General features: G+C 43.3%; 1 pseudogene; it reads left to right on the forward strand.

Annotated features, from left to right (window-relative positions):
- Positions 1-1,317: 1,317 nt before the first annotated feature.
- LOC106006894 lies at positions 1,318-1,863 on the forward strand (annotated as a pseudogene).
- The last annotated feature ends 4,760 nt before the right edge of the window (positions 1,864-6,623 follow it).

Genomic DNA, 6,623 nt, shown 5'->3' on the forward strand with positions numbered 1-6,623 from the left:
GGAATAACCCAGCTAGATGTTCTTAATGGGAACATCTTAATAGATGTTCTCAACACTCCAACACAAAATACAAAATAACCTGTAATAAATTTAACAAGCCGTGTGGAAGGATGTGAAAATAAAAAATCATAAGCCTTTGTGATTATTTGAATCTTTGAAAATCCCTAGAAAATAGATTTGAATAAATTAGAAGACACAATATGCTCCCATTTTGTTGACGTGGATGCTGAGATGTGCCATCCAGATTTCCCACTTCAGAACCAACACACTCATTCCTTTAGTTGCCAAGAGTGTTGGCTGCTTACAGCTCCTACCTGCTTGTTCTCGAGGAACCTCCCTCATCTGAAAAAAGCGGCCTTCTCTCCAAGGTAGTTCTCAGGTGACTGCTCAGTGGTTGGGGAGGAAGTTTCACAAAGGCCTGGACCCCTTTGCCTCAATTTGGGTCAACTATGAAGTTCCATCTTATTCCCAGAACTTTCTGGAGTCAGCTGAGGCCCCAGTCCATAACTTTATTACTGTTTATTAAACCCCTTGCTCTGCTAGTACCACTTCTTTCATACCCGGAGAGGTACTTTTTTTTTTTTTAAGTTTTATTTACTTAAGTTATCTCTACACCCCACGTGGGGCTCATACTCACAACCCCTAGATCAAGAGCCGCACACTCTTCTGACTAAGGCAGCCAGGCACCACCACCCCTACCACACCTGCGCCCACAAGGGACTTCTTCATAAACCTATTACATACAAATCTTCTCAGACTCTGCTTCCCAGAGAACTAGACCTAAAACAAAAAGTGAGGGTATCAATTAGATCCAAATTAAAGTACAGTTGACCCTTACACAACCTGGGGGTTAGGGGACCAACTCTGGCATATAATCAAAAATCTGCACATAACTTTGGACTTCCCCCAAATTTAACCACTGAGAGCCTACTGTTGACTGATGCTTTACTGATAACATAGTCAATTAACACTGTATTTTGTATGTTACACATACTGCATACCATATTCTTATAATAAAGTAAGATGGAGAAGAGAAAATGTTATTAAGAAAATCATAAAGAAGAGAAACTACATTTACAGCACTACACTGTTAAAAAATCCTTGTAGAGGCAGTGGTTCTGATGATCCTCCAGACCTGTCCATTGCTTCGAAAGTGCTTGGACAGAACAGACCCAGGGACACCCCTTCTTTCAGCCTCCAACCACCCTCCAACCTCTTTTCCAGTCATGACCTTTAGAGGCATCTTCTCAGCCATCCTCTGCCTCTGGAACCAGTCAATACCACCTTCTGAGCTTAGCTCCTTATTGCTGAGCAACCATGAGCTCTCAGATGCATCAGAATTATTCCACTGAGGTGGAAGCTGCCATCAGCTGCTTGGTCAACATGCATCTGCAGGCCTCCTACGCATTTCTCTCCCTGGGTTTCTATTTTGACCATGAAGATCTGGCTCTGGAGGGCGTGGACCACTTCTTCTGAGAGTTGGCAGAGGAGAAAAAATGAGGACAGGCAGCATCCTTTGAATATGCAAAACCAGCCCAGGGCTGCGCCCTTTTCCAGGACATGCAGAAGCTGTTCCAAAATGAATGGGATAAAGCCGTGGATTCCATGGAATCCACATCGTCCTGGGGAAGAACCTGAAGCAGGCCCTCTTTGATCTGCATGTCCTGGGTTCCACTCACAGAGACCCTCATCTCTGTAGCTTCCTGGACAACTGCCTGGGTGAGCAGGCGCAAGTCATCAAGAAGATGGTGACCACCTGGTAAACTCCACAGACTTGGTCCCCAGGCTGGGCTGGATGAGTATCTCTTGGAAAGGCTCACCCTCAAGCACACCCAGGAGCCTCAGGAGCCTAGCAGGCTTTGAGGGGTCCCCTGGCATCCCCCTCAATGCCAGGGCTTCTGCCTGAGGCTCCCCCTGCAGGCAGCTTTTTAACCACCTTGGCCTCTCCCAAGCCATCAATCCAGTGAAAACAATAAAGCTTTTCACAGGAAAAGAAGAAAAAATCCAAACGTAAGTTGACCTGTGCCATTCAAACTTGGGTTGTTCAAAGGTCCACCATATGCATTTATTCAAAATGTTTGAATAACAGTGACATAATTTTATTAAGTGAAAATAACTAAGAAACTTGGAAGGGAAAAAATGGGCAACAAAGTTGGACTTCAAACACCAGAAATTAAATTTTATTCTAGAGCCATAATAATTTAAACAGTATATTAATAATAATAGAAAAAAAAGTCGGTGAAACAGAAAACACATACGCAATATAAGGCGCCTCCTGGATGACACCCTCCTTCTGTAATGTTCTCTCTACTTCCTTGACTGTTTGAATCCTGTCTCTTCCCTGAAGATATTCATTCCCCTTTTCATGGAGGGTGTTCATCCCCTTACAGGGACACCAAAGGTAGTATCAGCATTCTTTTAAGTCTCTAATAATGCTCTCAAGATGTTTCTTTTCCTCCCATACCAAATCCCTTTTTCTTAAGATCCAGCCATTTTGTTATTCCTCCTTCTACTCAATAATCCACCAAAGTGAGCATCACGCTTCTGCATTCATTGAATACTTTGATACTCGTTGTCTTCCTCTCCACTTTAGATCTGCTATCATCTTAAATGAATTCAGTTTCCACATGAGCAGCACCTCTAAACCCTAACCTCTTAGTCCCAAGCCTCAAAGACAATAAACTCCAACTCCCTCCCCCTTCTACAATCGACTCCCATGACTACGGTGGCTCTTGTTATCCCGAGGAGCAGTTTTGCATCTGAAACTTTAAACCCCAACATTTCAGTCTATAAACCACTGCCTCCTCATCTTCCTGCCTTTGCACCACTCTCTTATTGCACAGAGACCCCATGGAAGTCTCTTGAACTCTGTGGCCTGTTAGGGTCTCCCCATCCCACCTGAAATGTCTTCCTTTCTTTTTGAATGGGAACCCAACACCTTTGGCTCATGGTCCTTTTGTCCTCCCACCACAGTCACCCAGCAAATCCCCAATCCTAGCAATCTGATAGTTGACTGTTGCTGAAGCGGCGTTTTCATAGGGACTGGCATGATTGATAGGGTTCCATTTTTAGGTGTGCTCTCATGGCAGCTTGACAATGCCTTCCTACTCTTTCCACCTTTTCTTCATAGCTGTTCCAGGGCATTCTCCTAGTGCTCCTTTCCTGTCTTTACACCCTACTGACAGCTCTTCTTGAGGACTTCTTCCTGTAGCTTCCTAGACCTCACACTCTTGAGGTTTTTCTCCTACCTGTCAATTTCTCAGCACTCAGTTTCTCAAGCAGACTTCCTCACCTGTGCCTTAAATTTCATGCTCCTGGTGTTTGTTCTTCATCCTCTCTTGTCAACCACAGACAAGATTTCAACTATCACTTGTTTTCTGATAATACCATAACGCATTTTTCTAGCCCAGGCCTTCCTCCCAAACTCTAGAATTCTATTCTCAACTTTGTAATGGATGTTCTACAATCATCTCAGACTCTGCATGTCAAAAATGAAATGATTAGGGTACCTGGGTGGCTCAGTCAGCTGAGCATTTGCCTTCAGCTCGGGTCATAGTCCCTGGGTCCTGGGACTGAACCCTGCATCAGGCTCCCTGCTCAGCCGGGAGCCTGCTTCTCCCTCTCTCTCTGCCTGCTGCTCCTCCTGCTTGTAATCTCTCTCCCTCTCTCTCTCTCTCTCTCTCCCTCTGTCAGATAAATAAATAAAATCTCTAAAAAATATGTATGAGAACAATTATCATCTCCCCATCTCAAGCCTGTTTCTCCTCTATTTCTTCTCCAGAATATAGACAAGAAAATTCTTGTTCCTTTTTTCATTTGCCTCCTACTTTTCCATCCACCCCACTCAAAGTGGAAAAGTTACAAAACAAATTGGTCCTAATCCAAAACATAGACTGAAGCACATTGACTGGTGGCATGAGATTAGTGTAAACTAAATTCTGTGTATCCTACACTCCTTGCTCTTCCATCTCATTTGTGAATGTGGTTGGACAGGCAAGTTGACTTGGCCAGCTTTCCCCCTCTATCTCACATCTAGATAGGATGTTCCAATATTGAGACACCGAGGAAGAGGAGCTAGACCCTTATCTACATGCTCCAGCCCCAGTACTGGTTCCAATAGTAACAATTTTGTCACCACTACTTCCTTGGCAACTGTAGTAGAGATGCAGTAAGGAGTGATTGCCAGGACCAAGTTCTAACTTGAGGTAGTAGGCTACTCTGATCCTAATTACCCTACCCAGAAGTTTGAGTATTATCCTATATTTCCCTCATCCTTCCCACCACCATCCAATCAGTCATTAAATTCTATTGTTTTGTAATAGTCTCTAGAGTCTGTGAATTTTCTCACCCGGAATGTCTTATTCAGACATGCATTGGTCTGTGTCTAGACTGTTTAAGCAGACTTTTCTCTGGAATCACCCTCTCAACCACTTCCAACCCATCTTGCATGATGCTGCCCAAGGAGCCTGTCTAAAAGATGGTTGCTACCAAGTCATTTCTTTGCTGAGGTATTTTCCCCCTCATCATGAAACCCCAACTTGGGCTGGCCCAGAGGACCCACCGTGATCAGGCCACTCCCTTCCTCTACTCCCTGTACTTCCAGCCACAACAAACTGTATGATGATGTTCTATGTCCTCATGAATTTGCATAGACCTCTCCCTCTACTTAGAGGACCCTCTTCCCGTACACCTTATTCTTTCCAGACCTCCTTCCCTCAAGGCAATTCTAATTGCTCTAGCCTGAAAACACTTCCATCTTCCTTATACATACCAAAGGCACTTAGTGTTCTGTATGGAAACTCTCTCAATGTCAGAGTTCCTACCAGACTGTCAACGCCTTCTGTTCAGGCAGATGTGAATAAAGTATCCATTATTACATCACCAGGCCCATCACACAGTACATGGCACAAAGCAGATACTGGACAAACAGGAGTGATGGCTACCCTAGAGGATGGCTCTAAGGAGCAATAGCATGAAATGCATAGGATGGCTACCGATACGAGAGGAACACCCAATAAAGTTCAGTTTCCTTCTTACCTCTCTTTCCTCTTTATCTCTTGCTCTCTCCTCTCCTTATCCTTTGCCCTTTCTCCTCTTGTTCTCATTTCCTCCCCTCCTCCATGAGGGCCTTTGGCAATAGCAACAGGAGGAAACAGATCCAACTTACTTGGATCCAACCATTTCCAGCTTGGAAGTGCTCCAAGTCCCAACCCATGACTCAGCCAGTGCTCACCTCATTTTTGCTCCACCTTAATTAACAGTTGACCTTTTAGCTCATCTGCCAAAGAAAGGCTATTAGAAATGAATTGAGTGTACTCATCGGGGTGTGTCCTAGAATCTTCATAATGAGGAACTGGGAGTCTAAGTACCTCACTTAGTACGACATGGTGGAAAGAAGCTGTGGAATTCCTGTAGCCAAACCCAACTCTAACCCCAGTAATGTCCTAACTACTAACATGGTCTTCAAAATCCAGATGCTACTTAACATAGTACTGATGGAACATATAGGGAGTTTCAAATTATTCTGGTGACTCAGAAAATTGGCTAGAAACAGAAATCACCAATTTACAAACTTCAGCCAGATGCCTATGTCAGGGTTTCCTTGACGCTTATGGAAGAATGTAATACTATAGCACAGCCCTATAGATTCTATCTTTATATAGAGAGAAAAAGAAAACTTTTTCTTTTAGAAAATAGAAGAAATTAAAGACACAGTAAAGGAAAGAAGAAATTTTCCTCACCATCCTGTCCAACTGCCTCCCATTCTCTGAATTACGAACAAAAGTAACAGTGGTAATGCAATTCTATAAGAAGTATAATCCAACCTCCATTTTATGTATTAGAAAACTGATGCTCAGAGAGGGTAGGTAACATGTCCCAAAATTGCACATGGAGACATCAGTCACATCAGGTTTCCAAACCAGGTCTAACTCCAAAGCCCATGTCATTGCTAGTCTTTCAGGCTGTCTCGAATAAAACCTACTAAACACATATGAAATTAACCTGCCACGTTGAATGGGGTTTTTCTAATTTTACTGGTCATCTTCTGGCAGAGAAATATTTTAGAACATCCAAAACTGTCAAGAGGGGACTTCCAGTTTCTAGTTCAGCATGTAAGCTGCTTGGAAGTCATCGGTCTGTTCTCACAAGTAAAAAGTGAACAAACTAAAAATCAACAAATCTTCTTAGATTCATCAAAGAATTGAGGTTACAGGGCAAAGTGCTTCACCCAAAATTGGAGAGATAAGCAGACAGATCCAAAGAATCACAACACACCAGGGTAGAAACCACAGCAGGAACCAGTGCCCAGAGGATAGAAAAACTGAACAGTAAATAATAAATTGGAGGTGAATCAGAGTGGACAAGTCTGAGAGTTAAAACTTAAGGGGGACTCAGTTGCAAGAGAACCCCATCCTTTTGTGAGTTTTGCCTCCTATAGCTCTACCAGGTTCTCACTGCAAAGATCAGAAAAAGTTATTCTCGTGCTTCCAGGAGAAGGAGAAAAGGAGCATTCTTTTCTTAAAAAGGCCTGACTTTAGGAGAAACTGTTTAGTCGACCCTAATCTACCGGGGTTTTATCAAAACCTAACTGACCTTGGGGAAGGGAAATACCCAACTCCAGC

Source organism: Mustela putorius, unplaced genomic scaffold (genome assembly GCF_011764305.1).
Source record: "Mustela putorius furo isolate JIRA1106 unplaced genomic scaffold, ASM1176430v1.1 tig00003937_pilon_pilon_pilon, whole genome shotgun sequence".
Classification (NCBI taxonomy): Eukaryota; Metazoa; Chordata; class Mammalia; order Carnivora; family Mustelidae; genus Mustela; species Mustela putorius.